The sequence below is a fragment of the Medicago sativa genome, chromosome 6 (assembly GCF_051527215.1).
Source record: "Medicago sativa cultivar Bolivia chromosome 6, Bolivia_mono, whole genome shotgun sequence".
Taxonomy (NCBI): Eukaryota; Viridiplantae; Streptophyta; class Magnoliopsida; order Fabales; family Fabaceae; genus Medicago; species Medicago sativa.
In genome coordinates, this window is record NC_140754.1 from 29,367,014 (window position 1) to 29,393,431 (window position 26,418).

The 26,418-nt window shown below is 36.7% G+C and overlaps 1 non-coding gene and 1 pseudogene across 2 annotated transcripts; one reads left to right on the top strand and one right to left on the bottom strand.

The window, feature by feature from the left end:
* Window positions 1-16,951: 16,951 nt before the first annotated feature.
* On the bottom strand, window positions 16,952-24,243 carry LOC146914394 (uncharacterized; annotated as a pseudogene). Its single transcript, XR_015014160.1, has 3 exons — window positions 20,984-24,243; window positions 20,017-20,893; window positions 16,952-19,905 (listed from the first exon to the last, which is right to left on the bottom strand). The product of XR_015014160.1 is annotated as an uncharacterized LOC146914394 (transcript).
* On the top strand, window positions 23,502-23,608 carry LOC146914395 (small nucleolar RNA R71). The gene has a single exon (XR_015017217.1). It is a non-coding gene; the product is annotated as a small nucleolar RNA R71 (small nucleolar RNA).
* Window positions 24,244-26,418: the final 2,175 nt, after the last annotated feature.

The window sequence follows — 26,418 nt, forward strand, 5'->3', positions numbered from 1 at the left end:
ATGTTTCCATGTCATATAATGTAACGCCCTATTTCTATTAAAGCGATAAAACACGCGAATATAACAAATATTCAAGAAATAGACGTCACGTCTCATCTAAACAACAACCAACATGCATATATAATAATATCTCAACAGTCACAGCGGAATACAAACATATATCTCCATCAATACATATGCCATGGTCAATAACATCAACATAAAATCCTCCAAAACCCAACAATGAGTACATCTCCAAAATAAAATAGTCCAACAAAACTAGGATACCAACTCAACCTAATCAGAGCCCTAAACTACGACGCCAGAATGATAACGGAGGCTAGCTCCCGCTATCCAAACATCCACCAAGCAACTCACCAAGCGACTAATCCTGCACAACGTCTACCCATCCATACAGACAGGTAGGCGGTCGAAACCACTGGGGGTAAGCATTACATTAATCATAATCAACATATAAAAACGTAGAATTCAAGGATTCATACATATCACATATACATAACCATATCTCCTAGAATACTAGCATCACATGATTAATATCCTCCATTACTTGCACCTCAATCTATCATAGCATAACAGACATATTCAATCTCTAGTCAAGACATCGACACAAGCTCATCATTTATCAATAGTAATCAATGAAAGGATTACTCACCTCATTCTTCACTTAGCATACTTAACTCGACAAGTACAGTTCATCATTTCAAAGTTATAAGCAAGTAATCATCATCATCAAAGAAATCACCACATCATATGCGTATATACATATACAAATCTCACATCATCATTATTATCAAAATAATTATCTTCAATTGACTCACCAAGTGTATAAGCACAAACAAGTAATACATGCAGTTAGAGCATAATTCAATTATTCACAACCGTCAACAAATCCACCAATGTACATATACACCAATCCACATAATCACAACATTCAACAATTTCACCAAGTCACATATTCAAATACGAAACGACTCATCAACTAATCAAATGCATGCAATGTTCTAGACTCTTCTAGATGCATGTGGTACCAAATCACCTCAAGGTCGTCACCTTCGTTGCAACAAAAACATCGTAATCACCTCAATTGGATATAAAATCCGCCACCATCAGTCATGAACGCATGAACATATGACTCGACTCAATGCATATGTTCACACAAACAATAATCACATCACCATCACCATCATTTTGCATACATGCATTCACCAACAAGATCACCATCAATATTAGCATGTATGAATTCACCACCAACCATCAACTTTTAACATGTTCAACAAACAACATAACATAAACATATTCATCACCATTCAATTAGTATATATGCATCGACAACAATTCACCACCACTTGACATATATACAATCACCAACAACATCCACAATTCTATCAACATATAGTTGTCACATATATACATCATCAATCATCTCCACATAAATCAACATATAGTTGCCACATTTCCACATAATTCCTTACAATCCAAATAAAGGAACAAATACAACATATGATCACAAACGTCATATTCATCACTCAACAACCATTCATACATCATCTCATAATCATATTATTCTATTCATAAAGAGTTCATAAGCAATTGGCTCTCAAAAATCATTTTCTACCAAGTTCGTCTCCAAAAATCGCAACATTGAAAATAATTGAGTTATCTAACCAAAACCAAGTAAACAAGTTCTAATGCCTCAACTAAGGATGCCTCTAGGCCACATATAAGTGCAGTAGAGAATACTTTGGCGTTTCACCGGCTAATTACAACGAAATCATGAAAATCACGAAGTTCGTCTCACTTTATCGTTTTTCAAGAAATTTCCATTTTCAAATCAAAAAAAGTTAGATCCCTCACAACATAGTTTAAATACCATTAAACACCTTAATTGAACTTAGAGAACATTAGTTTGAAGTTAAGAAAGATTCCATAAAGTTTGGGTTGACTTAAAAATAGTTATGCGGGATTTTCGTAAAATCTTCTGAAGACCTCCTTGGAGTATTTTCTTCATAACTCACAAACCAAAAATCATTTTCAAGTCAAACTAAAGCCCCTGGAAAGCTAACAAAATTATCTACAACTTTCATGTTTACGTCAAAAGCCAAATCAAAACAGAAGTGTGAGAAAAAGATGCAAGAACACAAAACAGCGTGTTGTCTGAACAGTAGCTTCTGAATAGTGCTTCTGAATAGTGAATCTGAATAGTGAATCTGAATAGTGATTCCGAATAGTGAATCTGAATAGTGAATCTAAATAGTGATTCTGAATAGTGCTGTTCAGAAATTAAACTTTCGGATTTTAACCCATTTTCACCCAAAAATCCCAATTTTGATCATTCCAAACCCCAAAACTTAATCTCAAAGATGTTTATAGGTCATATAACATTCAAAACACTTAAACATACAAAAGTTTTGAGATTAAAACATCAACACAACAAAATTCATCAAACCACCAACTTCCACAACTTTCAACAACAACAACAATTCTTATCACCAATTCATAAATTCATGATACCCAATGCATCAATTCATCAACAACACATGTTAAAGCAGCAACAACAACATTTGAACATGAATTCATCAACAATTCAACAACCACAACTTCATTCATCATGAATTTCATACAAAAGCATATCATGTTCATATCTACCCATTTTGACATACAATTCAACAACAACAACACAATTAACATTCAATTCATGTACATAATCATATCAACAAAATTAAACACGAATTTCTACATCTAAAATCAAATTAACCACTTAACCATAATTATGCAAAGAATTAGGGTAGAATTAAACTAAAGGATTATGATTAAAGCCTAACCCCCTTACCTCAATTCTTCACAATCAACACTAAGGCTTCACTTTAGCTCCAATCCTAGCTCCAATCCTTGAAGCTTGACCTCCCTCTAGCCTTCTCTAGATCTCCTCTTCAAACCCTTGTCTTCTCTCTATCTCTATCTCTATCTCTTCTCAATTGAAAATGAAAATGTTGGCAAAACCTATTTCCTCTACCAACTAGAGCTTATCTAGGTTCCATCTAATTGGGCTTAACTCACAACACCTTAATGGGCCTAACCCATTTCTATTCTAACCCACAAATGTTACTACTCACTTAACGGTAAAATGTAACACTAACGGTCAACTACCGGTAATAAAATAATTACTACACTCCCTCTAGCACTTAGTAAAAATAACCACTCTCACTAAGTACTAAAAACGATCCTCAGCAAAATTACAAAATTACCCCTACTCTCAAAATGACCAAAATACCCCTAAGTCCAAAATGACTAAAATATCCTTCTAACACTGAATTCTACAATTCCCGACCAAAAATACACACAGAGGCAATTAATCACATAAGAGCACATATAACACACATAAATAAATAATAAAAGAAATCTAGCGAAAAATCGGGTTGTTACATATAACAAGACAAATCAATCTTCTGCTTTTAACACGATTAAGTTTACTATTCTGAATGTTGGAACATTGGTGTGATGTTGGAAGAAAAATTGGAAGATCAAACATCAAGTAATTATATTTGATTTAATGTTGTGTGAATGGATAAAATAGAGTGTGGGAGTCCCACATAAAATAGAACACATATATTAGTAGTGTTTAAATTACGGTATTTAATTTTAAATACTTGATAATGATAAAAATAATATTAATTATTATTTTTATTCGTGAATATCACTTCCCATAAATTTAACTTATGGTGGTTCTGATAAGAATAAGTTTTTATTTTTCCTTCATTTAAATCCAATGAGTTTATTTCCTCCAGTTTTGTGGATTTGTTTCTTTTTGATCTTACCCACAAGTGTTGTTGAACTGATTAATGGATAAGAAGTTCCATTTTGATCTTATCCATTAGAGTAACTGCTGCCGTAAATTTTGCTAAAACGGTTACAAAATCTCTATATAAATTGAGGACTCCGCTCAATTTAAAAAACACACAGAGAGTTTCTATTGAGTTGTCGAAAACTCTTTCTCTCTTCTCCCTCCAGCTTGTATTGACGAGCTATTCTTCTCCTCGTCTGCTTTTTATGTCCCTTCGAAAATAAAAGTGTTCTTAAGACCATAGTCCCTATTCGGTATAATGTCCCTTCGGAATTTAAAAAGGTCTTAAAAACATAGTCTCTTCGGAATAAAGATTCAGTATAATGTCCCTTAGGAATTAAAAATCTAAACCCTCATCACCCTTCCGACGCCACCAATAATTCTCGACAACTACCACAAAATTTTTAACCCCTGATTCAAGCGTAACCTTATTGGGTTTTTCTCCATACCCCTCAGTTTCGCGTCTGTGAAGCATTTTAAAGTAAACGACGATAAGAGTGTTGTCGTTGGATTAGATAATGGTGAGAAAGAGCATCATGAGTCGAGAGCTATGTTGGGAAGGTTTAAGGATCATATTAAATAAACTTATGAATCTCCTCTATAGTGGCCCTTGTTTGTAGGCCAATTTCTTATCTTTCTCTCATTCTTTTTACGTTTTGTTATAAATAAATAAAAATTGATGTTAGGACTATTGAAAACTTTAGATGAATTCCCTAAAACCATTCTTGGTGGTGATGGAGAGATTGTTGTTGACATTGAGGAGGTTGCAGAAAATATGGAGAATTTAGGGTTAGGGGGTTTGAATTTGGGGAAAATTAATTGAATTTTTATGTTAAAATTGGATTATTGGGTTTGTTAATTTTGTTTTTTAATTTTTTTGGGTTTGTTGATGAAAGTTGTGATGGGAGATGATGAAGGTGATGAATTTTCTGGGTTTGATGATGAATGTGACGAATTTTAACATTTTTTGACAAAAGTTAACAACAATGATTTAGTTGACTAACAGATTATAAGTTAAGGGAACAAAATGTATCCTTAATAAGTTACGGGACCAAAATAAAAACATCGAATAAATTAAGGGACCAAATATGCAATTTAGCCTAAAAGGAATGACAACAAATTGTCTTGTTGAAATAAGTTAAAACCTAGGCGTGGTACATGGATATGAATCAGTAGGATGCTCTAGTATTTGTGCCGAGACAAGGGCTGTACTTTTGAATTTTCTAAAGATGAATCATAATCATAATATCATACTTAAACTCAATAATTAAAGGTGAAGGATTTAAGGTTGTTCAATAAGGCCCTCTTTGTAAGTGGAGGTGACACATTTTAGTGAAGGAGTCTCTTTTTGGAAAAAGGCGTTGATGGCAAAATATGGTATTAGAGTATGCTCTAAGCTGGTTTTCTTGACCAACATTTCTCTTAATTTGACATCGTCGAGGTGTTCTTGGGCGTTTTGAGTATTAGGAGGTTAGGGAGAGAATGGGGAGAGGGACATTGACTCTTTTTTGAAAAGATCATTGATGTGGTGAAAAATTGTTATATCAACATGGTGAGTTGGGTGGAATATGGTCATTGGGTTTGGAATATTATTTAGAGGAGGTATGTTTTTGGTTGGGAAGGAGAAATTCGTAAGTACTCTATAGATTTGATTCTTTCGGTACAAATTTCGCCAAAGGATGATGAGTGGAGTTGCCATGTTGATTCTCAAGGAAAATTTCCAGGACGTTCTATTAACCTTTATCTTTGTAACCACATTTTCCTTCCTTTTTTGATGAGTCAATGGGAAAGCTTCTTGATAAGGTTTGTGTTGGTCTATATGGCTATTAGGTTACCAAGCTAGAGGGGGGTGAATAGCTTTTTGAAAAGTTTTTCCGGAGATTCGTTTAAAACCGATTTTAACATATTGACTATTGGAATTGTGCTCGAACAATCACAAACAATGAATCAAAAAGACGAATATATGTGCAATAACATTTAATCTTAGAATTGAGAGATTCACGATATAAATCTTAATATACAATCAAACTTTAATCAACCTTGAACAATATACAAAACTTATAACAATTTCAACCTGTAACATCCCAGACTGCTTTTAGGATTGCCGACTGACCCCACAAACCAACACGAGTCTTTTCAACGTGCTTTGTCCTCACTCGCATGCTTACCGGGAAACTTTTCGGTAGGTCACCAATCCCAAAATTGTTCCAAGTCAAGCACGCTTAACTGTGGAGTTCTTATGGAATGAGCTACCAAAAAAAAGATGCATCTTGTTGATATAGGTAGTACCAAACAATTCTTGTATGCCTTCCTTCAACCATGTAGTCCCATACCTACACGGCCTCAGGATCCCTCTCATTCCGATGTGATTTGGTTCCTCTAGAAACTGTCGGGAGCCGCTCATTGTCGTGCCTTGTGCACCGGTGATCACTCCCCTGCTCTCCTCATCCGTGGGTGTTATATAGCGCTTTTAGAGCGCTGCTGTAAATGGCGCTGGTAAAGGTAATATAGCGCTTTTTTTCTGTATGAAGCGCTATCTAAAGCAGGGTTTATATGGCGCTTTTTATCAAAAAGCGCTAGCAAAGGTTCTCCTTAAATAGCGCTTACAATAATAAACGCCATCTGAAAGGGGTAAAACAGGAGCGTTTTTGTTTTAAAACGCTATGTAACACTAGGTTTAGATAGCGCTTTATACAGGGAAAAAAGCGCTAGGGAAAGCATTAATTTTTTTTTGGTCAGATTTTTATTTTATTTTACAGATAGCGTTTTTTATTAATTTAATATATATATATATATATATATATATATATATATATATATATATATATATATATAATTTTTATAAGGGAAATATATATACTTTTGGCACATTAAAATTGAGACTATTATTTATCAAATAAAACTTAAACATATATCACAAAAAATGTGTATATATATAGCATAAAAGTCAGAAATGGATAGCCACTAATATGGTAACATGAATATCTCTAAGTTACAACTAATTAGTTAACATAAAATCAAAGTGTTCTATGGTAGCATGCAGTCTTCATCTATCTTCTTGGTCGTCTCAACATTTTTATCTAAAACAAGCAGGCAAATCATTATTCATTTCCAAATTTCGTTCACTCTCCACCACCTGCATATATAGCAGAAAAGGCCATTAATTAAGCAATAAGCAACTATATTATATTCGAGACAAATTCAAAGTACTACTGATCATGAGTACAAATTTAAAGCAAGATTATAAATTAAAAACACTACCACTTCTAGCAAATATATTTAGAAACATGAAACTCACCTGATAGGCTGATCATGAACTGACACCATTCTTCTTGGATTTCTCTTAGTTTATTTTTTGAGTATGTCACACACTTGAAACCATTAATGTACTGCATATATTATAACAAAAAATAACCATGTTACTTAATAAACTTAATTATATACAGATATTATACTTTAATATAAAAATAACATACCAGCTTTGGAATCTCATTTAGTTTTGAAATGAGAATCTCTTTCATAAACCTCATCACAAAGTACCCGCAATCTATACCATTTTCTTGGCGAGGACACAAAGTACCATTTTCTGCCATATATAACAACACATGAATATATTCTACATGTTGTCACAGTTCATGTAATTAATTAACTAAAATAATCAAAGCACAACACTAAAATTCGCAGTTTAGAAGTTAACTTTAAACATAACATGTTCTAGTAAAATTGAAGTTGAATTAGTTATTTTATTTAATTTCGAAAACAATTCAGTTAAACTTCAAAATCACAAAAATTTATTAACATATAGGTTGTTATAGTGATGCTATGCAAGTTTAATTGGCAGGTTATGTTAGTATGAGAGGAATGGCAACTTTAGGAGATGTTAATAACTATATAACTATATGTACATTGAGGTTCATATTATTTGAGTTTACTAACTATATAAATTAATACTCTTAACACATCATTAAATTGACTTCAGGTTAGAAGGACTAAAATTAGTGAGCGTATGAGAAAGCTACAATATCTGATCCTAAACATGGATAAGGTATAAGACACTATGCTTCTACATCACAGCCATGAAAATGAAAAAGCTATGAAAATGGTCTAGGAGTATTTTACGGCACTATGGTATATAAATTAATACTCTTTACGGTACTATGGTATATGTGAGACAAACAATTGTCTCTGATGTGTCTACTGCTTTGTCGAGAGTTGTTTGCATTGCTGCAAGATACAGTGATGTTCGAAGACAGTTTGGGGGAAATAATGGAAGTCTTGAATCACAGCTGTTTTGTACAGGCCCTATCAAAAAATTTTACGAAATAAATTTAACCTTATTTGATCTTTTGCTTAATGAGACATTTCGTCAAACACTTTGTGAGTGCTGACTTTGACAATCAAAAAACAAATTTAACCCCAATTCCAGTATTCATGAAAAAGATAACTACTCTAGTCAAATTGAAACCTCGCTTTTCTTCTTGACCTGTGAGTTTTGATTAAAAGACTAGTTTTGATTAATTATTTAAAGTAGAAGTGCTAGTACCTCTGATTTTATGCGTAAAGAATTGTTTGGATATAGCTGTGGAAGGTTGTAATGTTTGAGCATAACCTCTGTTTGTATTATTGAAAGGTATTATTGTCTAGAGCCTAATTTGATATAATATTGGTTTTGGCCTATGCTAGTTAGATTTTGAAGGGCTGTTTAGTTTATTGGAGTCAACAAGAGACTATTATACATATTTGTGCTTCCAGGGACCACATTAACTCTTGCAAAACTTTATCATTAGGACTACCAACAGATAACAGATTTCGAATTACTATTATAATTCTTCTATGAGTGATTAACTAGTGCCTTATCAGTCATTAATTTGTCCATTGCAATTGCAGTGTTTACTATAACTGCTAAAGGCAAACAGACCCTCTAGAATAACCGCAACTTTTATATTAACAACATTAGTAAAGAAATTGAGAAGCATTTACATACTATTTATTTAGTGATATGATTGTGAGAACTAAGAAATGTTAGCAAAGCAAAACTCTTTTCTTTCCAAAAAGCAAAAGGGGTATTATTATTATTTTTTTATGATTCACATGCATAAGCATATGGGATAAATTAATAAAAAACACACGTTTATGGGATAAACGAAATCCCTCACAACTAAATTCAACCCAATAAGCAAATAAAAGCAAAAGAAGGTCTAATTAGGTTCCTGTTACATGTTACCTCACAACTAAATTCAACCCAATAAGAAAATAAAAGGTCTAATTAGGTTCCTGTTACCTATTGCAAAAAACCCATTCCAAAATTAACACTAAAATTCCACTTCAAACACAACACTAAAACAATGAACAAAAATTCAATTGTTTAAATCACAAATAAAATCCATAACAAAAATAAATAAAAGATTGGTGTGAGAGAGATACCTGGAGAAATTAAGAATGACAGATTTCCGTGAGAGAGATAGAGAGATCCGAGAGAGATGTTGCTGTGACAGAGTGAGAGCCGTGACAGAGAGAGGTTGCTGTGAGGGGTTATGATTTAGGGTTTGGGGGATGAGAGGAAAACCAATTTTTTTTTGGAGGGAGATGTTATACCCTAATTTTGGACCTAAAAATACTTGTTCAAATTCTCTTTCATCTTTGATATATGTCTATTACTCTTGAAGAATTGCCAATTTACTATTGTTCACACTGACATTTTACTCTGCTTTATCTCTCAACTTAGTTTTACAGATCTTTTCAACTGTGCATTTGTCCATGTTTTCTTGCATTTCAAGTCATTCAAAATACTTTTCTTGCATTTCAAGTCATTTTAATTTGTCTCTGATCAATTGCATCTTTCTCTGCATTTTATTTCAATGTTATTTGCAAAATTCATGAAAAAGGGTATTTTAGTCCTTTCCTGTATCCAAACTCATTTTAGTCCCTTAAAAAAAAAATTTGTTTGAGTCTTTTAATTTGCTTGTATAAAGCTCTTGCTTCAATTCCCTGTTCAAAATCCATTTCAAAAATTGCATTTGAAGCCATTTTGAGTCAGTTTAGCCCCTAGGGGCATTTTAGTCTTTTTATGAGTTAAAACTCTGTTTAAATTCTAAAAAAATTTGTCTCTGAGTCTTTTCAATTGGTTTAGATAAACTCTTGCTTTAATTTCATGACAAAACCCATTTTAAAATCGCATCTGAGTCATTTTTGGGTCGTTTTGTCCCCAGGGGCATTTTGGTCATTTCACACGAAATTTTGGCAGAGAGAGGTTACTTTAAAGTACCTCATTTAAGTAATTGGTTCGTTTTAGTCCATTTTGTGCTTTTTATTGGTTCCACTTTACGTTATTTTCCATTTACCAATTTTAAATTCAATTTTATTCTAATTTTCCATTCTAGTCCTCAAAATTTTCTAAATTTACATTTCAGTCCTTCAAACTTTTAAAATTGCACTTTAGTCTTTTTTCATTTTATTTCTTTTAAAAAAAGTCTTTTTTTAAAATTTAGGTTTTAGTCCTTTTAGGTCAAACTTTTATTTTAAGTCCTTTTTAGGTCAATTGCAATTAAGTCCTTTAGTCCTTAATAATTTTTTTGCAGGTCAGTCCTTCGAACTCAAAAATTGCAAAGAGGCCCTCAAGTCCAAAATTCAGTCCAGTTTCGAATCAAACAGGTCCAAACACAGGTGTCACAAGATTATTGGTCAACGAATCCACATGTCAAGCTATAAAAGGACCCCAATCATTACCATTCCATTCAGAATTGAACAACTCAGCAAAAATTACCACAAACACGTTTCACTCTCTCTTTTCTCCAACAGAATCAAAACCACTTCTCATCAAGAACATGATGAAGTTCATGAAGAACTTCATCATCTAACAAACCCTAACCATTTCCAGATTCATCCAAAACAAACACAAATCCACAAATTCATCACCAAATACACAAAATCAACACAAATTTCCAAAGATCGAAGCCAAAACACTTTCAATTCAACAAAAATCTTTTCGAATTTAGCGAAGTTCTCAGTGACTACTTGCGTAATCATCATCATCGAACTTTATTCCTTGCAATTCAAGCGTGAATCCGTCAAATCATGACGAATTCAACACGATCAGAAGGAGGGTGTTGAGTGAAGAAGAAGAAGAGGATCGAAGCAAAAAAAACGGAAAAGATCGAACACCAGAAAAGTTCGAAAAGACGAAGAGGAAGAAGACGAAGAAACTTCGATTTATTTTCGAAGTTTCGATCAAAATATACCTCGAAGACGAAGAAGAAGCTTCAACATCTTTCTCCTCTTTCTTTTGGTTCGAATCTCCAGTTTTCAACAGGTATATTCAAGGAACCTTCTCGTTTTTCACTTTAAATCATCATCGAAGGCTCAAAATTGAAAATAAACGGCGAATCGAAGTGAAAACTTCGAAAAGATTCAATAAAAGTTCGAAACGAAACCCTAAACTGAAAAATCATGAAGATTCACCGTTTATTTTTCAAATCAGAGTTCAATTTCGTCATCAGTGTAGAAAATAAAGTAAGTTAGGTTTTCGTGTCAAGAAATTTTGAAGAAGTTCCAAGAACCTAGAAACCGTAAGGATTGAGTTCCGATCTACATAGATCTAGACCTCTTTTGTGATTTCTGGTGTTAGATTCATGTTTAGGACGAAAAATAAACGGTGAAAAGCAGAGTTTTGGTAAGTTTGGGTGGTGGTTAGGTCTCCGGCGGCGGTGAAACCCGCCAGAGAAGATGACGGAAACCTAGAGAGAAGGGAGAGAAGTCTGAGAGAAGAGAGAGAAACAAGTGTTGCAAATGAACCTGGACCTGTCCCTTTCACTTATATAGAGTGCTTGAACCAGACCGGTTCACATGAACCAGTCTGGTTCACCCTTGGACCAACGTCCTCACCGTCTGATCTAGGGTTAGGTTGATCTGGATCAATCCAACGCCCCTGATGCGTTTGGATGATCCAAATCCATTTTTCCCTTTGGGCCTGGGTTTTTCCTTTCATTTTTTGGTTCTTTTTTGCTATATGCACTTGTTTTCTTGCTAATTACACCCCTGTCTGTCCGAAAACATTGATAAAAAAATCCTAGAGAATTCCTATGTGTTGTTAAGGTGTTTCTTGATATTTTTGGGGATGTTTTACACATTAAAATTGATAAAAAAAATATGCATGATATCACTTGTGATTTGTTTGCCTTTATTGTGAATTTTCTCTATGTTTTGATATGATACTTTGTCAAACTAATATTTGTACTTGTTGTGTAACCTTGTGATGTGCTTGCCACTAATTTGTATCTTTGTGTTTACTGTTTGTGATTGGGATTTGTCAATTTCTTGTTTTGCAAGTAATGTGAGTATTCTTGTGAAAATAAAGTGTAAAATATGCCTAAAGTGTGCTATAAGGCTTGGCTTGGTATTTCCTCATAATTCTTGTGTTGGAAACTGAACTAAAACACTTTGTAAAGTGGTCATGATATGAGAATTATGGGTCATGTGTTTGCCTTGTTATTGTAGTGAACTTTTAGGCATATTTTGCTACTTGTTTTGCTAAGTTTTGCCACTTTGTTAGTGCTATCCTACTTACCTATATCTCTATCTCTTTATGCCTCATATTACTAACAATTTCCTCTATTTGTTTCATACATCATGAGCATTTCATCTTCCATCTCATATTTTCATCCTTTTATTTTCCTACACTTTAAAATTCATGCAAAACTTAGGAATTTTTTGTACTTTACTTTTATGCAATTTTAAATTCTTGCAAGACCATAGAATGTATCTAGGCCAATGATGTAAAGGACAATGGACTCTAATGATGTACACCGACACAAGCACCGACACATGCACACGAACCACATAGATATTTTTTAGATGCATGTTTAGGATATGTATGCTTAGATGTATGTTTAGGAGATTTGAAACTTAGAAAAAACTCTCTTTTCCAAAAAATATGAACAATACCACTCAAATCATTTTCTAAATAAACTTTGGGATCAAAATCCCATTGATTTTCCTTTCATTTTCTTAAACAAAATTTTAATGAACTTTAACCATACAAGACTCCTTTTGCAAAATAACTAATTCCACCTCACAATTTCACAATCTTATGCCCTTGAGGCCTCTCTCTCTCATTCTTCGAAATTCCAATTTTCAAACTTAAAATCAACCAACAAAAACAAAAACATTTTTTGGAAGAGAACTACGGTGGATTTGATCCCTTAAAAGGGTACGTAGGCAAGGAATCAAAATTCCTTCAATTCAAATAAAATAAAAATTCAAACACTTTCTTCTCCATCCAATTCTTCACTTAGTAAACCTTTAGGTGTAAATATCACTTTTCAAATAGCATTTAAAAAATAAAGCGCGCGCGTAGAAAATAAAGACGGTTCCTATAGGTTACTATAGTCGTTATGGGTGCCTAACACCTTCCCGTAGCGAAAACAACTCCCGGGCCTCGATTCTCAAGGGTTTTGCTTATTTTTTCCCTTCCCAAAAAAAAAAATGAGATATCACAGGTTAAAAAGGTTCAAACGTAATCAATGTTTGACACCCGAAAACCAAGATAAAACAGCTGGCGACTTCACTGGGGAGATTCGAGAGTTACGCCTAGTCTTTATTTCCACGCTTGCGCTCTTTTTACTTGTTTCTTTTACTTGCTTTCCTATATGACTAAATGTTTAAATTCTTGCAAACGTGTGGGGTGAGAATATCAAAAGTCCTACACCCGGGCTGAGTGAACTTAGGATTTAGGAGGGATATAATCGACAATTCATTCCGGGGGTTGCCTCGTGTTTTGGATTATGCGATCAATCCCACATAGCTGAGGCATTTTAGGGGTGATGTTGTCGATGCGTGTTGTCGCGTTTAGGCACTTTACTTCTAATTGTTCTATGACGCTATGAACCGTAGATAACCGAACCCATCCATGGCCATTTTCTAGGATGTAGTGCGGAGGCTAAACCGAGTGTTGTCTCGAATTTTAGTCGTCACGCGATACTACACTCAAGTTAGACCTTCTTACGTATAATCATGGAGCGAGTGTTGTCTCGTGACACCATGATATACGTCGGAGAGATTGCGATTTGGGAACTTTTTAGAACCCGGTTACTATTATCCAAAGCCCTAGTTTCACCGGACACTGTGTCCACCCATGACTCCTCGATTTTGAACTTCAACCCACCATGTTTTCTCCGAACTTGAACATAATCATGCATACATGCATACATGCATAAACTTTTTTCCATGCATTTATCGAAGGGCTTAGACAAATTGAATTTGTAAACATTGTAGAAATGAGGAAGACTAAGTCCTACAAGTTCAAGGAAGTGGATTTGGCTAGTTTGAGAGATTTGGCACTCAAGATCGAGGATCCGACTGGTTTCCAACATCGTTACGGGGCTTTACTTACCATTCTCCAGACTAATGTGGATGAGAAGCTTGTGCACACTCTAGTGCAATTCTATGATCGGGACTATCGGTGCTTCACTTTTCCCAACTTTCGGTTGGTGCCTACTCTAGAGGCTTATTCTTGCCTGATGGGTCTATCTATTGCTAAGGGGGTACCCTTCGCGGGACTTGAGAATCCTCCTACTCCATTGGTTATTGCTAAGGATCTCTATCTCAAGACCACCGATGTCTCCAAGAATCTTGTCACTGAGGCTCACATCCGAGGGTTCACTTCGAAGTATCTACTTGAGAAAGCCAACCTCAAAACCACTTGTCAGGACACTCTTGAGGCTATTCTTGCACTCCTCATCTATGGGCTTATTCTCTTTCCGAACCTTGATGGCTTCGTGGATATGAATGCTATTATGATCTTCCACTCCAAGAATCCGGTTCCTACTTTGCTAGCTGACACATACCATGCTATTCATGATCGATCCGACAAGGGTCGTGGATACATTCTTTGTTGTGTGCCTCTCCTCTATAGGTGGTTTATTTCACACCTTCCGAAGTCTTTCCACGACAATCCAGAGAATTGGTCTATTTCACAGAGGATCATGGCTCTCACTCCCAATGAAGTGGTTTGGCTCACTCCAGCTTCCAGAGTCAAGGAAATCATCTTCGGTGGTGGAAAGTTTCTTAATGTACCTCTTCTTGTTACCCGGGGTGGAATCAACTACAACCCGGAGCTCGCCTTGCGACAATTTGGTTTCCCGATGAAAGAAAAGCCCATCAATCTTGCTACATCTCCTTACTTCTTCCACTACTCCAATGCACCCACAAGAATAAGAGAAGATTTCATGGAAGCTTGGTCTAAACTTCGGAAGAAAGAGGTGAAGCATATGGGTGTAAGGTCCGGTGTTGCTCATGAGGCCTATACACAGTGGGTGATAAACCGAGCTGAGGAGATTGGCATGCCTTACCCCTCCATGAGATAGGTGTCTGCATCTATCCCTACCGTGCCTTTGCCTCTACTACCACCTACTCAGGAGATGTATCAGGAGCACCTCACTATGGAGAGCCGGGAAAAGCATCAGTGGAGGACTAGATACCATGAGGCTGAGAACTTGATCATGACTTTGGATGGAAAGGATGAGCAGAAGACTCATGAGGTCTTGACATTGAAGAAAGAGTTGGCTAAAGCTAGGAGAGAAATTGAAGAAAAGGATAATTGCTTATGAGGGACTCCAAGAGGGCTAGGGGTGCCCGTAACTTTTATGCCCGATACTACAGCTATGAGTCTGGGTCTGAGACTGAGGATGATACTTCCACTTCCTATGCTTGAGGATTTCTTTTTCCTATTGTTATTTTCAGTTAATTATGTTGTTTTACATTTCAAAGTCTATCCTTTGGCTTAGTATTTCAAAGGGAATCATCTTGTAAGACTCCGTGATGTCTGATTGTTTTGTCTGGTTTCAATGTCTCAACTGTTTAGTAATGTTTACAAGTTTGTAATTTGTCTAAAACCCTTCAATAACACAAAAAGAGTCTTTTTGCATATGCATTAACACATCTCATGCATCATGTGCATTCATTGATCACAAAAAACTTCTCTCGTGCTCATTGCCTCCTGGTTTTTTTCGCCGCAGTCTGAAAAGTGGCTCGTGCTCGCAAGGTTTACCAACCAGACAGAGTTCATCAAACAAGATTTTACAAGAGAAGAATCATGGCTAACTTTGAAGAAGAAAATGCTCAGCTCCGTGCCGAATTGGCTGCTATGAAAGAAGACTTGGCTAAGGCTCATGACGCTATGTCCACTATGATGGCTGCACAAGAACAACCAGCCACATCTGTTCCAGTTTCTACTGAAGGGATCCCGTCTATCCCCTTGTCTACTGTGGCTTCTGATGCTCGTTTTGTTATGCCCAATGGGCGTCCTTATGGACTCTCAGCTTTCTATTCTCCTAATACTGCTGCGGGTATCTCTGGTTTTGCTGGTCAAGGACAGATTCCTGATAGGGCCAAACCGCAAGTGCACGGCCTATCGAAGTAATAGTAGTAAGTAAGAGTATCGTTCCGCTAGGGAGTTGGTCAATCTAATTAACTTTTAGATATTGATTAGAGGAGAAAGAATTAAGAAGTTGGAGAGTGCAGTTTTTGAAAGTAAATAACAATGATAATAAAAAGCCTCGGGATCATTGGTTCATCATAATAACGAATCTTTTCACAAGCAAGTCTTAAACTTATAATTAAACGTTAATCCTAATTACTAAGGACAAGTTTCTCTTTAGCATATCACAGCTCCTCTCGAAGTCAGTGAGTGTATCCCTCCAACAACCACACCTATTCTCATGGGTGATTGCCTTTGGGACCCTTGAAGATCGAAACTTTATGTGTCCCAAGGTTTGCTAGACTATTCTCATGTTTCGCAAACCTTGTCTAAATTCACTTGATCGGATATCAAAGCTCCGCGTTCGCTTTATGAATTGATATCTGTGATGATGAATTAACCATTATCAAACCCTCCGCGTTCGCTTCCACAGTTTGATAATAATTAATTCATGTTAAAACGGTGAATTTAGATTAGGAATTAGGGTAACAATTAATTAAGGTTTAAGACTTGGCTTGATCCGGATTACGTCATTAGACTTATCCAACGATCCCAAGACAAAGAAGTCTACTCACTCATGTTCATCGTAGACATGGGGGAAGAAGAGAGAATGCGATAAAAGTAAATTGCAAAGGAAGTAAAAGGAAATAAAGACTTTATTGAAATAGCAATTGAAATAAACAAAGTAAAACGTGATTGTTTATGGTGGAGAGCTACTCTATTTATAGCTTTACAATCGACTTAGAAACTAAGCAACTAAAAGGGTAAAACAGTAAAGCTGCAACAGGGTAACTTGGGCCCGAAGAAAAAGCAGCAAAAGAGGCTCTGGGAGGTGGCACGGCCGTGCCACATGTTGGCACTGGCCGTGCCAAGCTTCTGACTTGGTGGGAACATATTTTTGTCCCGTATCTTCGTATTCTTGCGCTGTATTTGTTCCAGTCCTCTTTCTTTTGCTCCAAGACACCTTCCACCATATATTTATTCCTAAAATAAAATAAAACATAATTTGAAGTAAAATATTCTAATATAAAATAAAATGCAATAAAACTAAATCAAATCTAAAATAAAACTAAACTAAATAAGGCAATAAATTGATACTATCTATGACTCATCAAACTCCCCCACACTTGAATCTTTGCTTGTCCTCAAGCAAAAGGCAGCAAACATAGTAGCAACAAAAGATTTGATTATGGCAATATTAAGAACAAATGTCTCAAAAGAAAGGCCTTGCCTCAAGTACACTAATTACAATTTCAAATACTTCTCATGAACCTATTCTACCCAACATCAAGTCTCAAGTGAGTGTGTGTGTGCAGTCCAACCCTTTTCTTGCTCCTGTATAAGACAGATATTATGAGGAATAGGTTCTATCCTTAGTGCTAAAGTAACCGAGAAAAGTCTTTTCTTCATTTCATATAAGAGTGATGGGAATTTGAGTTAAACATTAAATTAGATATAACAATTAAGCACAAGGGGCTGCAGATGCTTAGGGGTTATCTATCCTCGTAGGGAGTCTTCTCGGATGTAATTGTCCTTTCCCCCTAGATTCAAAATCACCCTAAGTAGTGCTGCAAAATTATTGTTTGTTTCATCTCCGCGTAGGAAGTCTTTTTGGATGTAATTGTCCTTTCCCCCTAGCATTGATGAATTTGTTTCACTTTAGGTTCAAATTAAGGAGTCACCACCACAATTAGGAAGTTAGGGATTGTCCTTTCCCCCACATGTTGGTGCCATTCTCCCGCCCCATTTAACATTAACAAATTAATAAGAATATAACAATTAAGAACAATTTGATTAATTTTCCCACACAAACTTATACTACTTTTACTCTTAAGACTTTAAAGGCTCTAAGTTAACACTAAAGATAGAACGTGTTCCTTAAAATACCTATTCATACATTTACTCAAGGATTGCAACCGGGTGCTTTTCTCATTGGAGAATTTTCACAATAGAACATGATATGGGTATAGCAAGAACATAAGAAACACAAGAAACTATTTTCATGTACAAGAAGCAACCTAAAGAAGAGACAAAACAAAAATTTTCATGCCATATTTACATTAAAAACAAGCTACTAGTCATGCCTCTTGCTATAAAAACAAAACAAAAGAATAAAGTTCAAGGGAGTTTGGGAACACTACGACTCTAGACACTTTATTAGGCCCCCCCCACACTTAGGGGAAGCATTGTCCTCAATGATTCAAAAGAAAAAGAAATTAAAAGAAGAAGAAGAAGAAGAAGAAAGAAGGGGTGCAGAAAGCTCACAGGGTGTTATAGATAGCAAAAAAAATGAATTTTTGGACTCTGTAAGCTGGCACGGCCGTGCCAACCTCAGCACGGGCCGTGCCAACATTCTGTGGCTGGCTCCTGATTTTTCTTTGAAAAACATGGCACGGCCGTGCCAACCTTAGCACGGGCCGTGCCAACCTTCTGGTTCCAGGGACTTCAATTTTTTTTCATTTTCTTGAATCGTATTCGGACAATTACCTACAAAACAACTTAAAACAAAACGAAAGCAGTTAAATGCGTGGGTTGCCTCCCACGAAGCGCTCTTTTACCGTCACTAGCTTGACGAAAGATGCAAGAGTGGTTCCTCATGGAGGATCTAAGAGGGCTAGTATTGTTTCTTCTTCAACAGCTTCACCTGCATTGTAAATCTTTAGTCTTTGGCCATTAACTTTGAAAGGTCCAGTCTTTTCAGAAAAAATTTCAATTGCCCCATAGGGGTAAACAGTACGAACAGTGAATGGACCAGACCATCTTGATCTTAACTTACCTGGAAAAAGCCTTAGCCTAGAGTTAAAGAGCAGTACAAGGTCACCGCTCTTGAAGTTCCTTTTGAGGATATGCTTGTCGTGCCATTTTTTTGTTCGTTCTTTGTAAATACGGGCATTTTCATAGGCATCAATTCTAAGTTCTTCTAACTCACTTAACTGAAGTTTTCTCTTTTGACCAGCTAGATTGGGATCTAAGTTGAGGTTTCTTATGGCCCAATAGGCTTTATGCTCAAGTTCAACCGGAAGGTGACAAGACTTTCCATAGATTAGCTTAAAAGGTGTCATTCCAATTGGAGTTTTGTAAGCCGTTCTATAGGCCCAAAGAGCATCGTCGAGCTTACTTGACCAATCCTTCCTAGAGTTTGAAACTGTTTTTTCAAGAATGGCTTTTATTTGTCTATTGGAGACCTCAACTTGTCCACTAGTTTGTGGGTGATAGGGTGTAGCAATTTTGTGTTTCACTCCATACTTTTGTAAAAGTTTTTCGAAAAGTTTAGATATAAAGTGAGACCCTCCATCGCTTATTACAACCCTTGGCACTCCAAACCTTGGAAAGATGATCTTTTTGAAAAATTTTATAACAACATGTGCATCATTAGTGGGTGAGGCAACAGCCTCAACCCATTTGGACACATAGTCAACTGCCACCAATATGTATTGATTTCCAAAAGAAGAGGGGAAAGGTCCCATGAAATCAACACCCCATACATCGAAAATTTCGACTTCAAGAATGTTGTTTAAGGGCATTTCATTCCTCTTAGTAATGTTACCGGTGCGTTGACATTTGTCACATTTAGAAACGAATTTATGCACATCTTTGAAAAGCGATGGCCACCAGAAACCAGATTGAAGAATTTTGAAAGAGGTCTTTTGAGTACTGGCGTGGCCACCATAAGAAGAGGAGTGACAGTGGGTTAGAATACTACTTACCTCGTTTTCGGGAATGCATCTTCTGAAGATCCCGTCTGAGCCTCTTTTGAAAAGGTAGGGTTCATCCCAATAATAATGTTTGAGGTCATGGAAGAACTTCTTCTTTTATTGGTAGCTCAATCCAGGTGGTAGTACTCCAGCTGCAAGAAAGTTAACAAAGTCTGCATACCAAGGTGCGTTAGTTTGTGCCAATAAGAAAAGTTGATCATCCGGAAAGGAATCATCCAGGGGTAGCTCATTCTCATTGGTCTCCCTAAGGCGGGACAAGTGATCAGCTACAACATTTTCGGTACCCTTTTTATCTCTTATTTCAAGGTCAAATTCTTGAAGGAGCAAAATCCATCGGATCAACCTCGGCTTGGCATCTTTTTTGTTTAACAAATATTTTATTGCCGAGTGATCTGTGTAAATGATGATTTTTGATCCTACCAAGTATGGCCGAAATTTGTCAATGGCCTAAACTACCGCTAACAATTCTTTTTCTGTTGTGGCATAGTTTACCTGTGCCCCATCAAGGGTCTTACTTGCATAATAAATGGCATGCATCTTCTTGTCTTTTCTTTGTCCCAACACAGCCCCTACTGCATAGTCACTCGCATCACACATTATTTCAAAAGGCAAGTTCCAATCCGGTGGTTGTATGATAGGGGCAGTGACCAAAGCTTCTTTTAACCTGTAAAAAGCCTTTAGGCATGCATTATCAAACACAAAATCTGCATCCTTAAGGAGCAAGCTTGTTAGTGGCTTAGTGATTGAAGAAAAATCTTTAATGAAACGGCGGTAGAATCCCGCATGTCCTAGGAAGCTTCTAACTTCTTTGACCGAGGTAGGAGGAGACATTTTTTCAATAATTTCAATTTTTGCTTTATCTACCTCTATACCTCGCTCAGAGATTAAGTGTCCTAGGACAATTCCTTCTCTTACCATGAAGTGACATTTCTCCCAATTCAACACTAAGTTTACCTGTTCACATCTTTCCAAAACTTTTTCCAGGTTAGTCAAACAATTATCAAAACTAGATCCATGCACAGAAAAATCATCCATAAAGACTTCCATTATATCTTCAACAAAATCAGAAAAAATAGACATCATGCATCTTTGAAAGGTAGCGGGGGCATTGCAAAGACCAAAGGGCATTCTCCTATAGGCAAAGGTACCAAAGGGACATGTGAAAGTGGTTTTCTCTTGGTCATTAGGGTGAATGGGTATTTGGAAGAATCCAGAATAGCCATCTAAGTAACAAAAGTGTGAATGCTTAGCTAACCTTTCTAACATTTGGTCTATAAAGGGGAGTGGGAAGTGATCTTTACGGGTTGCTTTGTTAAGCTTCCTATAGTCAATGCACATCCTCCAACCGGTGACGGTTCTAGTTGCAATGGATTCATTTTTATCATTCTTAATAACTGTAAGACCACCCTTTTTAGGTACTACTTGAACCGGGCTAACCCATTTGGAATCAGAAATTGGATAGATAACACCTGCATCTAGGAGCTTTAAGACTTCTTTTTTCACAACTTCTTTCATGTTAGGATTTAGTCTTCTTTGGTGTTCAACGGAGGGCTTATAGTCCTCTTCAAGTAGTATCCTATGTGTACATAATGAGGGATTTATTCCTTTAATGTCATCAATGGTATAACCTATGGCCTTAGGGTATTTCTTGAGAACATAAAGCAATTTTTCAGTTTCTACCTCATTCAAGCTTGCATTCACAATAACAGGGTAGGTTGAGTTAGGGCCTAAGAATTCATACCTCAAGCTTGGTGGGAGTGGTTTAAGCTCCACCTTTGGCGCTTCCTTTGGTGAAGGGGTTGGTTCTTTTCCTATTAGCTCCTCTATGCCCACATTTTCCATAGGAGGAGTTCCATCTAACATCTTCTCATACTCTTTGGCGTCTTCATCTAGTTTTGTACCTGCATCACTAACCAAGCATACTTCCAAACCATCATGTGTAGTTGATGCCAAAGGGCACTCTTTCACACAATGGTCAATTATATCAAACATGTAACAAGAGTCTTTAATGGAAGGATTTTTCATTAGTTTAGCAAGTTCAAATTCAACAGTATCCTTACCAACATTAAATTCCAATTTCCCATGTTTAACATCTATTATAGCCCCAGCGGTAGCAAGGAAGGGCCTTCCCAAAAGTATAGGTACTTGGTTATCCTCCTCTATTTCCATCACAACAAAGTCCGTAGGGACGTAGATTTCTCCTACCTTGACAGGGACGTCCTCTATGATTCCAGCTGGATACTTAAGGGAACGATCTGCTAATTGTAGGGTCATCCTAGTTGACTTAAGCTCTCCCAATCCTAATCTCTCATAAAGAGATAGAGGCATCAAGCTGACACTGGCTCCTAAATCACACATTGCCCTCTTTACTATTTCAGACCCTATGACACAAGGTATTGAGAAACTTCCTGGATCCTTAAGCTTGGGTGGCAACTTATTTTGGATGATGGCGCTACATTCCTCCGTAAGGTTCACCGTTTCACTTTCCTCAATTTTTCTCTTTTTTGAAAGAATTTCTTTTAAAAATTTAGCATAGGTGGGCATTTGAGTTAGAACATCGGTGAAGGGAACGTCAACGTAGATTTTATTCATCATCTCAATGAACTTTTTAAATTGCTCATCAAGCTTAGACTTGGCAAATCTTTGAGGGAAAGGAATCTTTGGTTTGAAGGGAGGTGGTGTAACTTCCTCACTTTGTGGTTTCTCACTCTCTTCTTCAGCCATCTCACCTTGCGGTTCACTAGTCTCTTCCTCACTAGGTTTGACTCTTAAGGGGTCTTCTAATTGCCTACCACTCCTAAGTGTAACGGCGTTCATTCTAGGTTGGCAAAATTGAACAACTAGAGAGAGCTGAGCCTCTAAGACCTTATTGTGAGAGGAGATAGAGTCTACTTTTGATGTAAGTGAAACAAAAGAGTCATTCAAAAGTCTAGTTTGATTTGCAAGCTCTTTGAGCTGCTCGGATTGGTTAAGAAGATAATTTTCCATTAAAAGTTCAAGATTAGACTTTTGAATGACCTTTTGGTTATTAGCATAACTTGGTGGTGTTGTTCTTTGAACCAAGGGATTTTCATTAGGGCTTTGGTCAAGACTTACCCCTTGGTTGTTTTGAATAAAGTTTATTTGTTCAACACTACCTAGTTTGCATTCACTACATGTTTTACAAGGTGATGTAGGAGTAGTATCACTAACATTAAGTTTTTCAAATTTGTGTGTTAGTGCATCAATCCTAGAAGCAAGGTGGTCATAATTAGAGACTTCGTACATACCTGCTCTCTTTTTGGAGGGTGAAGACTTTGTAGTGATTTCTTCATCAGTCCATAGAAAGAGATTTCGAGCCATGTCTTCAATCAACGCATAGGCTGTTTCGAAGTCTTTGTTCATTAGAGCACCACCTGCGGCTGTATCAACAAAGATTTTAGTAGCATGAGATAAACCATTGTAAAAAGTGTGAATGATCAACCATTCCTCTAGTCCATGGAGGGGGCAAAGTTTAAGCATATCCTTAAAACGTCCCCATGAATCGTGAAGAGATTCCCCCTCTTTTTGAGTAAATTGAAAAAGCTTTGCCCTTAGTTGGCCAATTTTTGATGGGGGAAGGAAACGGATGAGAAATTCACGCTTCAATTGGTCCCATGAGGTGATGGAACCAACTCTTAGGGAATGGAACCAATTGAGAGCTTTATCTTTTAGAGAAAAAGGGAAGAGATGTAGTCTCAAGGTCTCTTGGTTTTTCTTATATGTTACGGTGAGCCGCCAAAAAGTTGAGATGTGGAGATTGGGATCCTCATCGGGGGATCCCGAAAAATAATTTTGCTGCACCATTTTAAGTTGGGCAGGCTTAATTTCAAAATCTTCATCTTCAACCGTTGGATACACAATAATAGCATATGGCTCTCCTATTGAAGGAGTCACGTATTCTTTAAGAGCACGTCTTTCAGCCATGTTTGGTATTATTTTTATGCTTTCCAAGAAGTTAATGATGAAGGAAAAAAAATAAAAAGAAAAAGAGGAAGAAGAAGAGAGAATTCTAATCACTAAGAAAAAGCTAATTAAATTAGTTAACTCCCCGGCAACGGCGCCAAAAACTTGATAGGGCCAAACCGCAAGTGCACGGCCTATCGAAGTAATAGTAGTAAGTAAGAGTATCGTTCCGCTAGGGAGTTGGTCAATCTAATTAACTTTTAGATATTGATTAGAGGAGAAAGAATTAAGAAGTTGGAGAGTGCAGTTTTTGAAAGTAAATAACAATGATAATAAAAAGCCTCGGGATCATTGGTTCATCATAATAACGAATCTTTTCACAAGCAAGCCTTAAACTTATAATTAAACGTTAATCCTAATTACTAAGGACAAGTTTCTCTTTAGCATATCACAGCTCCTCTCGAAGTCAGTGAGTGTATCCCTCCAACAACCACACCTATTCTCATGGGTGATTGCCTTTGGGACCCTTGAAGATCGAAACTTTATGTGTCCCAAGGTTTGCTAGACTATTCTCATGTTTCGCAAACCTTGTCTAAATTCACTTGATCGGATATCAAAGCTCCGCGTTCGCTTTATGAATTGATATCTGTGATGATGAATTAACCATTATCAAACCCTCCGCGTTCGCTTCCACAGTTTGATAATAATTAATTCATGTTAAAACGGTGAATTTAGATTAGGAATTAGGGTAACAATTAATTAAGGTTTAAGACTTGGCTTGATCCGGATTACGTCATTAGACTTATCCAACGATCCCAAGACAAAGAAGTCTACTCACTCATGTTCATCGTAGACATGGGGGAAGAAGAGAGAATGCGATAAAAGTAAATTGCAAAGGAAGTAAAAGGAAATAAAGACTTTATTGAAATAGCAATTGAAATAAACAAAGTAAAACGTGATTGTTTATGGTGGAGAGCTACTCTATTTATAGCTTTACAATCGACTTAGAAACTAAGCAACTAAAAGGGTAAAACAGTAAAGCTGCAACAGGGTAACTTGGGCCCGAAGAAAAAGCAGCAAAAGAGGCTCTGGGAGGTGGCACGGCCGTGCCACATGTTGGCACTGGCCGTGCCAAGCTTCTGACTTGGTGGGAACATATTTTTGTCCCGTATCTTCGTATTCTTGTGCTGTATTTGTTCCAGTCCTCTTTCTTTTGCTCCAAGACACCTTCCACCATATATTTATTCCTAAAATAAAATAAAACATAATTTGAAGTAAAATATTCTAATATAAAATAAAATGCAATAAAACTAAATCAAATCTAAAATAAAACTAAACTAAATAAGGCAATAAATTGATACTATCTATGACTCATCAATTCCTGTGACAACTTTTGCTACCACACCTACCTCTATGCCCCAAGTGACTACCGTTGTTACCGATCCTGTTGTACACACTGTGCAACAGGTAATTGATGTTGACACTCCACGCGGACAAGACCCTATAATGGAAGCTATGAGACAACAGTTAAGAGAGTTAGCTAGAGAACTCCGTGAGGTCAAGGCTAGCCGTGGGAACGGTGTTTCTGCTAAAGCTCGTGATCTATGCTTGGTATCCCAATTTGAGGTTCCTAAGAAATTCAAAGTGCCAGATTTTGACAAATACAATGGAACTTCTTGTCCACATAGTCATGTCATTCGGTACGTCCGAAACATGGCCAACTACGCAGATAATGATGCGCTGATGATCCACTGCTTCTAGGATAGTTTGATGGAAGATGCGGCAGACTGGTACACTGGCTTAAGCAAAGATAACATCCATACTTTTAAAGAACTTGCTGCTGCTTTTGAAAGTCATTATGAGTTCAATACCCGCTTGAAGCCAAATAGGGACTCTCTTAAGTCTTTGTCTCAGAAGTCAGATGAAACCTTCCGTGAATATGCTCAGAGATGGAGAGGGCAGCTGCCCGTGTTTCTCCTCGGCTTGATGAAGAAGAGTTAACACAGACATTCCTGAAGACTCTGAAGAAGGAATATAAGGAAAGAATGATAGTTTCTGCTCCAAACAACTTCTCTGACATGGTTACTATGGGAACTCGTCTAGAGGAGGCTGTCAGAGAAGGTATCATTGTTCTTGAAAAGGGGGAATCTTCAGCTAGTGCACCTAAGAAGTATGGTAATGGCCACCATAAGAAGAAGGAATCTGAAGTAGGGATGGTATCTGGTAACCAGTCTACAGCTGCTACTCAGTTACCTCTACCCTACCAATATATGCAGTACTCTCAACATCCTTTCTTCCCGCCATTCTACCAGCAATATCCTCTGCCACCGGGTCAACCACCAGTGCCCGTTAATGCCATTGCTCAACAAGTACAACAACAGCCTCCTGCTCAACAACAGCAGCATCAACAACAGGGTCCTCGGACCAAGACTTATTTCCCACCAATACCAATGCGGTATGCTGAT